At 28.2% G+C, this 15,878-nt stretch overlaps 1 long non-coding RNA gene across 2 annotated transcripts; it reads right to left on the reverse strand.

Moving 5' to 3' along the window:
• Positions 1 to 213: 213 nt before the first annotated feature.
• LOC120083692 (uncharacterized) lies at positions 214 to 7,266 on the reverse strand. Of its 2 annotated transcripts, none has more exons than XR_005483499.2 (3): positions 7,190 to 7,266; positions 2,237 to 2,916; positions 214 to 866 (listed from the first exon to the last, which is right to left on the reverse strand). It is a non-coding gene; the product is annotated as an uncharacterized LOC120083692 (long non-coding RNA). The 2 variants fall into 2 exon arrangements; XR_016531501.1 differs by lacking the exon at positions 214 to 866 and having other exon boundaries at positions 1,928 to 2,422; positions 2,813 to 2,916.
• Between the last annotated feature and the right edge of the window lie 8,612 nt (positions 7,267 to 15,878).

Genomic DNA, 15,878 nt, shown 5'->3' on the forward strand with positions numbered 1-15,878 from the left:
AATTGATTAATCTTGAGTCATCAATTCAATCTTAATCGATTTTTATTCTAAATCTCAGCAAGAACATTCAAAAGAAAGTAATTACAGGAAAGAAAATTCAAGAAAAAATCTCAAGAAAATTTCAATTTACATAATTCCCCAAGAAAAAGAATTATCTACTCATCGATGATGAAATTGTTCAAGCAATCTATTGATAGTTGCATATTGATACAAAGTCTGAATACAAACAAATGAATCTCACAAAAAATTACAAGAATTGCTCTTAGAAATTCGAAATCTCTCTCTAAAAAATGAGCTTCTCTTCTCTTCCGAAGTTTCTTTCTCTATAATGGGTTTCTCCTTTTTTGACAAATGAAATCTGGTCTCTGTTTTGTTGAAAAACTGAACTTATTTATACCAGCAACATAACATCGTGAGGCGCGAGGATGAATGGCGTCAAGATCCGGAAAAAAGAATGAACGCATTGAGTTTTCTATAGTTCAAAAAGTGAGTTTTCTGTTTCATACTCGATCCTCGATGCACAATAATGCAATACTTGATGCACGATGCTGGATGTCCTTTACTTGATAGATTTTACTCAATGAAAAATGAATAAGAAGGAACTTGATGACTCGATACTTGAATACTCGATGATATTTGATGATACTTGATGGCTCGATAGCTGATTACTCGACAGTCCTTATTCGATTATACACGATAGTATTCTGTTAAATACTCGATGCTCGATAGCTCAACAACCTTACTCGATAGCATTCTGGGTAATTACTTGATTCTCTTCAATTTGTTGATTTTCTTGGTCATTTTTTTTAATCTTTTTGGCCCGATTTTCTTGTAATAATTCCTAAATGCCTCGGGGACCATTTTACCTACAAAATTAGTATTTACAGCAGATAATCAGCACAATTTTGGGGAAATTATCATAGAAAATATACATCTTTTAAAAACCTATCAAAATGATAGCTTCTATCATTAGTATAGTCAATTTCTTTAAAGTTAATCTTGAGTTAGAAAAGAATAAATTTTAAAGAAGCATATATGGATACCTTCATTTTTTTTTTCTTCGTATAAATGCTCTCGTTTTTGTCTCGTTTGTCAAATTATTACCCCAATTTTCTTAGCAACCGAACATTAAACCAAAAGATTAAGTTAAAGCATAAAATTGAAGGGATCGAATCCCATGCGGAAGCGTATGATTGCTTTGCCTCAATTTAGTTTAAAGAATAAATTCACAGAATAGAGACAAACGTCTAGATTAAGCATGCTTTTCTATAGGATTGTCAAGGGGAAGAACTAATTTCTTTGAAAACCTCTTCTTCAAGTCTTTTTCCGATCATAAACTGGACACCACTAAATGATCTTGTCTGCTATTCTCTTGGACAAGGAAGGCTTGTGGGAACCTCTTGTAATAAAAAGGAATGGTTTCAAACTTTTTACAAAGAGCACTAACTATTTGGAGAGTCTTTCTTTAAGAAAGGAAAATGTGAGGTCTCTTATATTGTCTTTCACCTAAAGCATAGATAAAATACGTGAAGGGAATTACAACTCCTCTCCCCAACAACTTTAGGGGAGTTATTTAATTTGATTAAATAAATTTAATTTAATTAAATATTAATTGATTAAATCTAATTTAATTAATTCATTTATTAAATATCATAGATTTAATTTAATGTATATATAAATCATATTCTAATATACATATTCTCTCATAATCTATAGTTTTAATATGAATCTCATTCACATTAATTTTAACCTATAGATTTAATACAAATTCAATTCTTATTAATTTAATATTTGAATCTTATTTAAATATTTATATTCTTTTATTATATAGTCTAAATTTGGATCTAATTTAAAATTAACTTTATATTATAATGTATCTATATACATGATATTAATTACATCATATACAATTAACATAAATTCCCTTAAAAAATTTGAACATTTCAAACTCTTTCAATACTAAAATCCTTGTTCAACCCATCGTGAGCTAGTAGAGGGACTTAATGGACCTACAATTATAAATTAATTCTTTACAAGTTGTTTGTAACTATAGCTGGGTCAAATTATCGTTTTACACCTGTAGTTGCTTCTTAATCCTTAAGTATTACTGATCCTCTAATGAATAATCTGTTTATAGTCCGACCATAAACTAAATCCCTCTTGGGCCAATGAGAGGGTGAGGCCTCATTGTTCAAGTTCCAGAGTCAGTGGTTAAGGGAACAATACATTTACTTACCTTCAAGATGAGAATGAGCGAATTCTATCTTGTGTAGTTATGTTCCTAGCTTCTACTTGGTCTTGTCCCTAAATGATAGCAGCATCGCAACACTGAGTGGCAGATTGTTGTTGTCCTCCTCGTTTTCGACTCTAAACTTGCCCCGAACACCTTCTTTTGATCTCAATCTCTTCAGCAACTATTGCTCTATCGATCGAAACAGACTTACAGACTCGAAGCATGAATTAAATTGCATAAAAATACAACGGGCCCTTACAAATTTAATCAAATTAAAAAGTAATCTAGAGCAAAAAAAAAACATCCAATTTTGAAAACCAACTTTTAAACATTCATGATGTAGAATATGAAAAAATCCACTTCTAGATGATTTTGTTTCGAAAAACACGCAGAACGAAGATGCAAGGAATTGGCTCTGATACCAATTGAAGGGATCAAATCCCGCAGCGGAAGCATTGTATTAGAATACCTTGTATCTCGCAAATCGATTTTTATATTAAATAAAATCGTTGTACTAGAGGAAATAGATATACACATAAACTAGCATGCTATTGGGGAAAAGGTTAGAACGATTCTTACCTTTGCAGGTTCCCCAAGTGCCACAAACAATCCTCTCTAAGGTTCCAACGAATGGATCTCCAAACGGTCTTCATCACGAACAACTCCTTGAGCAATCTCAAACACTACCACGAAAGTTGCCTCATTATTCTATGGGATTCCAATAGAGGGATATGTGGTATTCAACTATTGGGAGAGGGAGAGGAGAATAAGGTTTTGGAGAGTATAGAGAATCAATTGGCCTATTTAAATAACACTTATTTAATTTTCACAATTAAATAACACTTATTTAATTTTAATTTTCACAATCATTAAATAACTATTTATACATTAAATCCAATTTAATGTATATATTTAATTATCATATACATCCCATGCATATGTGCAAAGTCTCTCTATTAATTAATTTTTTGTGAATCTAATTCACTTGAATTAATTAATTTGCATCTTATTCAAATATTGTTCTCCAGATTAATTGTAGATCATATCTATAATTAATTATGTATTAATCACATTAATATATAGTTTCCTTAAATTAATTTGAACAATTCAAATTATCTCTCTTAAGTATCCTCTAGTGAACTAACGAAGGGACCTGATGGACTTGTTGATCAGAAGCTCCAACGATATGAAATTAATTGGCTATACTCATTAACCAAATCAATCAATATTCGTTAACTGTGGGTACACTCTACTAAAGGCCCACAACTACACTCTTCTCACTATAGATATATTAATGTGTTCACGGATATAGACCAATACGAGCACATTAATCCTTCAGAGTGTTCGTAACTCCAACTGGGTCAAATTACCATTTTACCCTTGGGTTATCTCTGACTCCTTAAGCACCAGTGCTCCTCTAATGAACAACCTATTTATGGTCTAACCAACAAACAGAAACCCCTCTCGGGCTAATGAAAGGGTAGAGCTCTTTGTTCAAGTCTCGGAGACATCACTTAAGGGAACTCATCTACTTACCCTTAAGGTAGGAAGGAATGAATTCCATCTTGTATTATTATGTTCCTAGCTCACCACTCGGTCATGTCCCCAAAATGGTAGGCATATTGGGTCGGAGATCTGTCCACCTTCACCCATACAAGTCAAAGGACAATCCCTCCTGAACAGTAGTTCATAATATATTCAAGACTAAGACTAAGTCGCCCAGGTCATCCTATTGAAATAGGAACCTAACTAGTCAACGGTGTTACATCTATTGGTTACTATTTCGTGGTCCAGTCATATGAAAACTTATTGCATAGGATACCCTCACTCGCGTGTCACCTACACGAACTCGTTGGATCGTTATGTTTGTATCAAATACAAAGTGGGTCGTATCCATAGGGTTACGAGGATAAGGTACTTAACTTTATCCCTATACTATAGACCCTTTTAGCTGTATCTTGAACATTGATCCCTGTATGTCTCCACATACATTTCAAGACTCATAAGATAATCTTGGATATTAGTTTATTGGATTTAGGTTTATTAAGATAAATTAGACAATAATACAAACAATAACTTTTATTGAATTAACATCTATAACTCTTTATTGATGACAGTTAATTAATACATTTACTATCTACGTGTTTTAGGACATAAAACCCAACATCACAAAATTCCAAAATCAAATATAATACAAAAATGACCGACAAAGAAATATCATCTTCAATCAATTTGAATCTTCTTTACTAATCAAAATAAATTGACTAATTTATGTCAGAAAAATGATCAATAAAGTCTTCATCACTATAATTTGGGCAATGAACATTTTATCTTTCCTTTCCCTTTTACTCGTTGTCCTCAAAATTATGATCAAAATCTTGATGTGCCTTAAATTCTCAACACACGTCTCTTTTTCTTTTCTTTTTTGTATTAAATTCAAATGATGTATTAACACACATTCAACTACTAAGATATAACCTTATTAGAACATTTAGGGCCTATTTGTTTTGCTGGACTTTGATGGCTTTAGAATTGAATGTAATAAAAAAAACTCATGTTTGGATTGGGCGTTTTGGGTTTGACTTGTAATAACAAACTCATTCCATTCCCACAATTTTTCAACTTGACCCTCTTTCCCACTGTTTTCATGCTTCACGATCCCATTTCCGTTCTGCCCTTGATATGTCACGTATTTCAACACTCATTTGGTTTCCAATAATCCTGATTACATTCCAGCCTCCTAAACAACCCTTAAATCATAAGGTCCCTTGGTGCATGTTCCTCTATTCTTTTATCTTTTTGTTAGTGTATATACCTTAATTTAAGGGGTAGTTTTTTTTTTTTTTTAAGATAAACAAAGGTCAAGCAACTAACATGGAGCAATAAAATCGGTAAGAAAAATAGAATTAAGGGAAAGGAGAAATGAAGAAAGGGAGTAATAGGTTATTGAAGAAGAGGAGAAAAATTAAAAGAGAGAAAATAAAGAAGTGTTAGGTCATATATTAAAGCATGAGAGAGAGTAAAAATGAAAAAAAAAAAAAAAAAAAGATGTTGTAATGGGGTGTATATATATATATTTGGAAATGTTAAGGATACTAATGAACCTTTTGAAAAGTTCAAAGGCATTTTTGTAACAAGGTACCGACGATTTTAGTTCATATACTAACATAAAGTATTTATTATTATTATTATAGTTTAGTGGTATTTTTTAATTTGAAAGTCCAAGGTAACTTTTAAACAATAACGATTTCCATCCAAAACTAATGTAAGAGTACTTTTCAATTTTTTTTTTAATGCTTAAAGGTATTTTTAAAACTTCTTAAAGTTTAAAGGTATTTTGATCGACCAAATGTGTGAGTGATAAAAATGAAAATAAATATGGTCAAAGTGCAAGCATATACTATCGATGAAATAATAAATATTGAAGTATAGAAAGAGTCGAATCCCACGAGACTATTTATGCAATTCAATTTTTTTTAAAAAAAAAATGTGTTTTTTGATGCAAACCAAGAGATAACCAATAAATAAGTGATTTTGAGGTTAAATGATGATAAAGAAAGTAAACAAAAGTGTTGAACAATGATACAATTATGTTTCGACCAAAAGGCAGTGTGCCTTAGGCAATACAACTGCATTATACCTGGGTAGTGAAATAGTCATGGATAGAAAACTTCTCCTATTCAGTCTTGTATCAAGTTCCTTTAGGAGCCCTAAGTAGCTAAAACCAATATTTCTATGGTTGGCTGGATTTTAGATAAATTCCCATGCAATTTCTTTATCTTATGGTGTCTTTTATTTCTAAGGCAACGTGATAGTCATATTTCAGTGGTATTAGTCCCTTATCGCTTTGTGATATCAATTTATATTCTAATCTTCTCAACATGAAAACTCCACTAGATTGCTAAATTAAGCAATCAGTTTAACTTAACAATATTTTCCCATAAACTCAAGAAAGGAAATGCATAAATCAAAGAGGTATGAAGCATAAGCAATAATCAAACCATAAAGCCTAAGATATTCACATAACTGATCCTCTTAAAGAATTAGCTCATGATTAAAAAAAAATGAATAGATGTCATTAGATCATAAATCATGATTATAAGAAAAATGTTCAACGGATGAAAGAAATAAAGATAAACAAATGCAAAGAGAAACTGAATGAAATGCTCAAAAATACAATGCAATGATGTCTTGTGGCAATCTCTCACTCTCCTAATCCTTCTCTTGGATGATTATCCTCTCTCTAGGATGAATCTTATCACTTCACATGTTTTCACGAGGTAAGAATGACCTAGATCTCTCAAACTTTAGAGAAACTTTCGTTTTTCAAACTTTTTTTATTGGGAATGTGAGATTTCGTCCAAAGAGGGATGAATTTCATTGATGGGCTATGGATTCTTAAAAAGAGAAACTTCCTATCCTTTTGTAGGCTCAAATGGGTTGAAGAATGGCAGAATTACATGTTCTGAACAACTTTATCATCAATTTTGGTGCTGAAGGATGGTTGAGGACTAGGTAAATAGCAACTAGAATGACTAGGCAGGAATATGGGAAATTAAGATTTTGATGCGGTCGCATTAAAATAAAATTTGTATAATAATTAAAATCAATGGTAAAAGGTTATAAAATCAGCCTAAACTAGTAAAAATATACGTAGAACATTATAGGACTTATATTTGATCATTCTAACTAATCTAAACCATTTAAGGAAAAAATATCATGCATATAGTAATTTTTACTAAATAAAAGTCACAAAATAGATGATAACAACATATTTTTGACATCTTTCATATTTCTATAATTTAATTTTTTATTAGAAAAAAGTAATTTAGTTGTGTAAATAAAGAGAGAGAAAAATTGTAAAATACTTAATCGTTAGTCTTATTTATAGATGCAAGATAAATGGTAAATTAAAGGATGCTACACAGTAATTACTAAAAAGGTTGTGAGACGTACCTAATAAGTAATGTGATTACCCCTTTTATGGGGTAGGGAATTTCTAAATTGATAGTAAGTCCACTAATTGATTTCCTTCCTGCATTTATAGTAAATATCATACGTGAGATTGAAACTCATTCGTTGAGTTCTATTTACAATTTAAAAATTAAAATGATTTAATGTCTTTTTTTTCTGACAATATGTAGTGGAAAAATTAAATTTCTAACCTCGAGATCGATAGTAAAAGTTTTACATAATTTAAGTTATATTCATTTTGGCATAACTTATTTTTTTTTCTTATTTTGTATATTCTAAAAAATGTCCTTTTTTTTTTTTCTATTTTGAGATTAATGAATGATAACTAGTGTTTAAACAAGTTTGTATTGACATTCTAAATAATGGTTTTTACATTCATATTAAATATTATAACAAAGTTTAATAACAATAATCAATATAAACTATTTAGACTACTTGAACTATAGCTTAGAAGATAAAGATGTTTCCTTTGCATGAGATCTATAAGTTGAAATGAAGTTGAAATCATTCACCACCTCATATTTGTTGTACTCAAGAATATAAAATACATATTTATAAAAATTAAAATATTTCGAAAGACAAAAGACCAAAAGAAGAATTAAATTTAAGAATCCAAAGACAATAATATGATTTAAACTTATTTGCTAGGATGAAAAAGAAAGGATAGAGACTTGAAAATAAAATATTCGATTCTTTAAACATTAATTTATATATCTTTCTCTACTTGTTCATATAACTTTCCAAATGTGTAAAAATTTTAAATTCTAAATTCTAAATTAAAAAACTAACCATGTTGAAATTCTAACTTTTCGAATATATTGGAGCATATGTTTGAATTTTTTTTTAAAAAAAACAAATTGTTTCAATCCTTTGATATAATTTTAACATTTTTTATATATTTGGTTACCAGACCTTGCCTCAATCAACCTAGGGTTTGTTTGATTTAACTTTTCAAGTGTTTACTTTTGAAAATAAGTTATTTTGAAAAAATTGAAGTGTTTTGACAATCACTCCAAATAGTTTTTTAAACATTTTCAAAGTGTATTTTAGTTAAACAGTTTTGATCAAAAGAGTTTAAATAAAAACGATTTTTTAAAAAGATATTTTTTTCTTTAGTCAATCCAAACAAGTCTTATACACTCCAAATAAATGCTCAAATCAATGTATACATTAATGCAAACATTGTGATTACCATTATTATTTTGAGCTCAAACATACAAAGTGAGAATCAAGAGACCTCATACTCTTAATAAGATAGATGAGTTACTTCTCTTATAGTCAATTAAGTTTTAGATGGAACTCCATATTATCTAATACGGTATCAAAACTCATAAAACCCAAATGTGTATACGGTTCATTAAAAAAAATTAGGATCCAATCAAGAATGACGAACTAAAAAAGATGCACCATTTTGAGGGGCATATTGAGAATCTCTCATTTAAAAAATTAAGGGACCTTACAATCTTAATAAGATAAATGGACTACTCCTTTCTTTATCAATTAATTTTGAGATGGAACCCCAAGTTATCTAATAATGAAAGATTTAAACCACTGTCATCGAAGTTGATAAACACATACTTTATGTCAATTGGATTATGTTCATTTTACAATACCAACGTTATATATTCAACTAAAACAATAATCGACAACCATACTAAATCAAGACTTAACCCTAAATTAAATAACACAAGAAAAACACTAACAACACATATATATCCAAGATACAAAAATGAGAAGTAATGCAAAATTAAAGTGAAAAAAAAAAAAGAGAAAAATATATGAAAAATTGAAAGAGAAAGGGATATAGAATTTGAGGGAGTCTCGTGAAGTTTAGTTGACATATAGACAGTACAAAGGTCCCTCTCTTGTCTATGTCTTTCTTCTTCTTCTTTTCTTTTTTCTTTTTTTTTTTTTTTCCTTTTTGTTTTTCTTTTTGTTTCGTTTTTTTTTTCCCTTTTTGTTTGGTATCTTTTTTTTTTTCACTTTCTTTATATTTCTATGAAGTGGCAATGCCACAGAGACTGACGAGTCTTTTCTTGTTAGGGCCCTACTTCTTCTCACCCTTCACGGACCATATGTATATATCATCTTCTCTCTCTCTCTCTTTGACCCTACTACAATTATGGTGTAATTATTTTTACCTAAGGCAAAATACAATGCCATTTTCACTACAAACCCTGACTTACTTTTTACCATCCTCTCTCAAAAAATTAACCTCTCTAGCTAAGTTATTGGGGCCTCGGGTTCGTTTGCAAGTTTAGTCCATCAATTTTTACAATAGACCTCTCTCCCTCTCCCTCTCCCTGACATTCATGTGTATGCTTACAAAAATTTCTTAGGTCTCTCATGGCCTATTTAGTTGGCAATTAAATATTTTTTTTATTTTTGACAATACGTAGGATGGAGAGATCAAATCTTTAACATCGAGGTTGATAGTATATATTTGTCAGTCATGCTTTCTGTTCTTTTACTATCTTTTAATTAGTATAATAATTATGGGGATGTGAGATCGAACCTTTGACCTCTAGAAGGAAAGTGATGTCAATTACTGTGTCTATATTAGATGTAAGAGAACAAGATCGACCGTTGGGCTTATTGATCTTTTTCTAGCAGTCTTTGGACTTGTTGATCAGTTTGGATCGGTCGTGGCTTGTTGATCAGCTTGGATCGACCTCTAGCTTATTGATCGGCTTGTGAGTTTTTCCTCGAGTTTGAGGATATTGAATCTTCAGCTTGTAGGTTGTGAAGATACGATCAGTTTTTTGAAGCCTTCTAATCTTCAAAGTTTCAAATAGTTTAGATCTCCAATTCTTCAGAATTTGAGTGCTCCAGTCTTTGAAACTTAAGAAGCTTCAATCTTCAGCACTTGAAAGCATGAGAGCGCTAGTTTTCAAGAATCGAGAGCTTCAGTATTTGGATCTTGGATGCTTAAGTCTTGGATCTTAAGAGCTTAAATCTTTAGAGCTTTAATATATCTTCTGATCTACAGAGTTTTAATATGTCTTCTGATCTTCAGAGCTTTAAAGGAGTTATGTTCTTCAGATTTTCAAAGCTTTAGAACTTCAAATTTTCAGAGAGCTTTGGTCTTCAATTCTTCCAACTTCCCCCCAAATGAAGAGGTAAGACCTCTATTTATAGAGGGTTTCACATGGGCCTTACATGGACTTGGGCCCAATTGCTTTATTGGGCCGAAATATTGGGCTTGAGCTTAATCTTTTAATTTGACCCAATATTTCACCAGACTTGAATTGAGTTGGGCCCGAGCAACTTTAATTACTCGGCCCGATCCAACTTATAATTTTTCGAATAGGCTTGGCCTTTCGTTGATGATGTGGCAACTTGTGATTCACCGAAATTTCTCATTCAACAGTTATATTATATTATTTACTTAGTTAAATTTAAAATAAATGAATATTTTTTAAACGTAATTAAATTATTTAATTTATTTATTAAAAATAATTAAATAAATATAATTTAATTAGATTATTAATAATTAATAATAAAATTTTATATTAAATAGTTAAAGATAATGTATTAGTTGGAATAAATTAAGTTTAAATAATATATTTATATTTAATAGTTAATTAAAATGAATAGTACTCATTAATTGATATTAATTATTTAGAAAAATAAACAATGTGAATTACTAGACGCATTGGAACATCTCAACTACGTTTGACACATTCTTAACGTCCTCATCACATCCACTACCCAATTCATTAATCAATAAAAATATAGGTACAACACAAGAGAGAGCTAGAGAGAAGCCTACAAAACACCAAGATACAAGCAAGTTACATAAACGCAAACAAATTGAGAGAAATGGAGGTGGGATTGTAATCTTTGAAAAGTTTTGATCAGTAGGACCAACCACCAGCCAAGGTGCAAACGTTCTCCCATATGGTCAGGTTGCTTCCGAAGGGATTAATTTATATTATTAATTAAGCTATAGTTTTATTGTTCATATCTCAAGTATAAAAATCTCACATGTAAGGAGGTATTAGAAAACCCACGTCTGATCGGTTTTAAAATTCTCTAGATAATAATATAATAGGTTTTAAAAAGTCAAATTCTATGAAACAAATAAGAATACTAAATGTCTGTCTAAAATCCTATGGCAAAACCTATGAAACAAACAAACCCTCAAACAATATTTTGAACTACTAATCCTTGTAAGTATATTCCACTAGCGTACTTTATCATGTCGTATTTTGGTAAATGATTTATTTATTTGATTAACAATGTTACATCATTTTTCGTTAGTTAACAAACTATCAATTTTAACTAAAAGACTATTTAAAACTATTTTTTAAATCTTGGAGACTAAAAGTATTAAAAAAAAATTATGGACCAAATAGACACTAAATTGAAACTTCAAGGACTAAAAAGTGTAGTAACTTTTCCTAAGATTTACTATAATTATAATTTAAAGTCCAAATACTTAATTAATATTTTTCAAAAGGTAAAATACATAATAAATCATTTGAAATTTTAGAGACAGAATAAATATATATTATTAAAGTTTTAAAACTAGATTTATAATTTATCCTAAATTCTGTATTAGTTTCTAAATTTCTAAAATTGTTTCTTTCTTCAGAAAAAAGAATCTAAAATTTCTATGCTTTTAATTTGTTAGTTTTTAAATGTTCATGCTTCGAATTTAAGAAATTAAAAAAATAATTATCTTGATCTTTAAATTTACTTCTTTTTTTTTAAGGATTTTTAAATTTACTTTAAAATTATTATTATTATTATTATTATTATTATTATTATTATTTTATTTTTTGATATGGTTGAATTTTGATTCTATTTGAAAGGCATATCTCACCTACTATACATATGTGATTACAACATTATAAATTCATAAAATCATTTACACATCAATAAAATGAAAACAAGAAATATAATTTCAAATTATCTATTGGACTGAATAAAATATCTAAAAATATATAGAGACCAATAAAATAAAATCATTTACACACCCTAAAAAATCTAAACTAATTAAAACAGAATAAAATCATATTTATTCACAATCATTATTTTATGTTTAAAATTATTTATTTTTTTTTTTTCATTTCCATATCTCTATCCATGCACGATTTATTAATCTTTTAATAATTTTTATTATTATCATCAACTTGAACATAATTCAATTGGCATGAATTTGTACTATATCAACTTTGAATTCTAAAGATTGATCTCCTACTCCGATATATGGTTAAAAAATAGTTTTTTTTATATTAATATTAGATATTAAAAAATGTTTATCAAATATATATTAACACTACATTATTCCCTCACAATAAGTGAGTTTACCAATCTAAACATAAATGGTCAAATTTAATTTTTATTTCGTTTCGAGTTACATTAATCATAATCTATTATCAAATTAAATACTAGTCAATCTAAATATAATTCTGTTGGGAGTTATACATCTACGATTGAATTTTCATCCGAAAGAAAAATATTTGGGTAATTCTTTTTTTTTTTTTTTTTTAAAAAAAAAAAAAAGCAAAGTAAGTACTATTTGGAATAAGTAAATAAATAATGCAAGTATGATTTAAAACCTTTTTCTAGATTAGGAATGAAATTTGAAATAAATAGAAAATTTAAGTAGATATGAATGGTATAGATAAAGAAAGGAAATAGAAAAAAGAAAAAAAAGAGAGAAAAGGTAAAATGGATGCACGACATAACTTTACTTTTATTTTATTTCTCAAAAATAGAAAAGAAAATTACTTTATCAACCATCTTTTTTTTTCTTGTTTGTTAGCAAAAAACATTTAATATTTTTCATTGGTAATTATATTCAATTAGTTTTAGATAACTATTTAATAATATATGTATTAATTATCAATTTGATTCTTATGGTAATTGTTTTAAAACATAACAACGTTCATCGAAGTTGAAATCTCAATGTTGGTTAGAAACAACATATTATATATAAATAATTTTCCAAAAAAATATTTTTTTAAACTTTAATTTAAAGAAAATTATTTTAAATGATAAAACTACTAAACTATTTACAAATAATAGTAAAATATCACAATTTACCTACGATAGACCACGATATACTACTATTTATGTCTGTCTATCTGGTCTATCGCAGATAGACGGTAAAATTTTACTATATTTATAAATATTTTGGTTCACTCTCCTATATCAAATAACCCTTTAATTTAATGATTTTCTTGGTTATTTAAAGAAACAACAACTCTTATGTATTTATTTACTTTAGGTTTGAAATGATATTGATTCTAAACTTAATATAAAAAAGAAATTAAAGGATAATTGAAGAAATAAACTATATTTTAAAATAGTTTTCAAGAAAAAAAAAACAACAGAAAAGCAATATCCAGTGTTTTTAAAAGAGAAAAGTACGAAAAAAAATAATTTTTTTTTTGGAAAATATCAATTTATACCCATTAATTTTAAAAGTTATATAAATTTAAACCATGAACTAATAATTATATCAATTTAAACTCTGAATTTTTGTAAGTATATCAATTTACATCTTTTATTACACTTTGTTAGAGAGAACCTAGTGTGAAACTTAAAATTATATCAATTAAACCCCTTACCATTCATAAACAAATCCATTTGGACTCTTAGTCAAAAATTTATTTGAGAAATTATCTATCCATTTACCTCTAATTGTACATCCATTTTTAAAACTAATATTTGATAAAGTCTACACGTGTTTGGGAATTAATGCATGATTTTTTTAAAAAAGTTAATCATAATGAAGGGTTTACATTGACTGGCTTAGAAAATTTTTAGAGTTTAATTGACTCAATAATAAGTTTCACATGATATTAGTTGAACGACTCAATAATAAGTTTCACATGATATTAGTTGAACGAGATCTGGATTAGAGGCTAAATTGATACATTTACGAATATTTATAATTTAAATTGATACAATTATCAATTCAGTGTTTTAATTAATACAACCCCTAAATTTTAAGGATATAAATTGATATTTTTATTTTAAAAAAAACTCTTTCATTTCTATATTTATGAAACATACACACAATTGTATCACACCCAATATCAATCTTCTGAAATAGGATTAAGTGACCCATTATTCAAATTATTATTTGAAATTATGCTATATATACAAGGATAAATTATCCTTTTTTACCCCCTAAATTTTTAGTAATAGGTGCATTTAGTACCTAAAGTTTCAAAATGTACCTTTATAGTTATCGAGTAAAAATGAGTTTAAATGGTCATTGAATAAATTATTTATAAATATTGATATGACATTTTAAATTAAAAATAATAATTAAAGAAAAAGAGTGAATATGAGAGTGGAGGAGAAGATAGAAAATAATTTTTAGTTGAAATATTATATCAACATTTAAAATAATAATATTAAATTACTTAGATTCCTTCTATACCCATTTCTAAAAATTCAAAGACTAAAATGATATATTTTGAAATCTTAAGAATCAAACACAAGTTTTGTTGTATGAATGTCCTAAAAAATCATGTGAAAAAGTGATGTGGTTTCTCATAATCAACTTTTCTAACCTTTTGATGACATCGATAAATATTTTTTAGTATTATTTCTCACTTATTGCATTCTCAAATTTCTCACTCTCATCCATTTTTTTCACTCTCTTCTTGCTTCGCTCGTTTTTTCAAATTTGAAATTTCCAAATTTAAAAATTTTTAGATCTGAAGTGTGTAAAGGTTGAAGAGGTAAAGAGGAGAAGAAGAGGAGAATGATGTTTTTTTTACTTAAGATGGAAGAGAGAGAACTATAGGAAAAGAGGAAAAAAATAATAATAACAAAATATTTACTTAAGAAAGCAAAAGATTATATAACCTTAATTTAAAAAAGTTGATCAAATCTTATTTTGACTAATTATATAATTAATGGTACATGCAAATTCAGTGATCGAAAAGATAACTTTTTTTTAGTAAGACAACGATAGAGGTGGGGGATCGAATCTAATCCTAACCTCTAATAAAGAAGGTCGTGTTAATTATCGTTAAACTAAACGATCCACTTGGTAAAGAAATAATTTTTCCATCCTACTCTCATAATAAATAATTTCAATGTTTTTCACAACTGATATTTGCATTGATTCTTTTCCACTCCTACAGTTCTCTGAATAAAATTAGAAAATTTTCACTCATTTGACTTCTAGTAAACCAAATATTTTCTTCTATATTTTTCTGAAGAGGGGTTTTACTGATGTGATATTTTCACCTTTCATCTTCCAACAAATTTTATTTTCACCTCCTTTTTCCCCTCTGAGTTTCCTATATGTATAAATACAAACTTTAAGCTCTTCAATAATGTACAGAATAATGATTAACATGCACCAAAGAAAAGTCACTCATGGTCCTTATTAGTCAGATTCAAAAAAGAACTTTTCTACATCCTCCTCCATTTGCAACTATATTTATTTTATTTTATAATATTAAAAGACAATGACCCTCTACATATCTCATTTGATCTTATCAATTTTGAGCATAAATCTTTATTGCTTTTTTGTTTTATTTTACCCAAAGCTTAGAGATTGTTATCATCGTTTATATACCATGATCTCCCTCTTATATAACAAATGTTCAACTTTGATTGCGCTCGAACATACAAAAGAAAATTGGAAAAATGTCAATTTACACCTTTAATTACGTTTTTGTTTGGATTCGTGTGA

This window comes from Benincasa hispida, chromosome 8 (assembly GCF_027475165.1).
Source record: "Benincasa hispida cultivar pf3 chromosome 8, pf3_genome.v1.1, whole genome shotgun sequence".
NCBI lineage: Eukaryota > Viridiplantae > Streptophyta > Magnoliopsida > Cucurbitales > Cucurbitaceae > Benincasa > Benincasa hispida.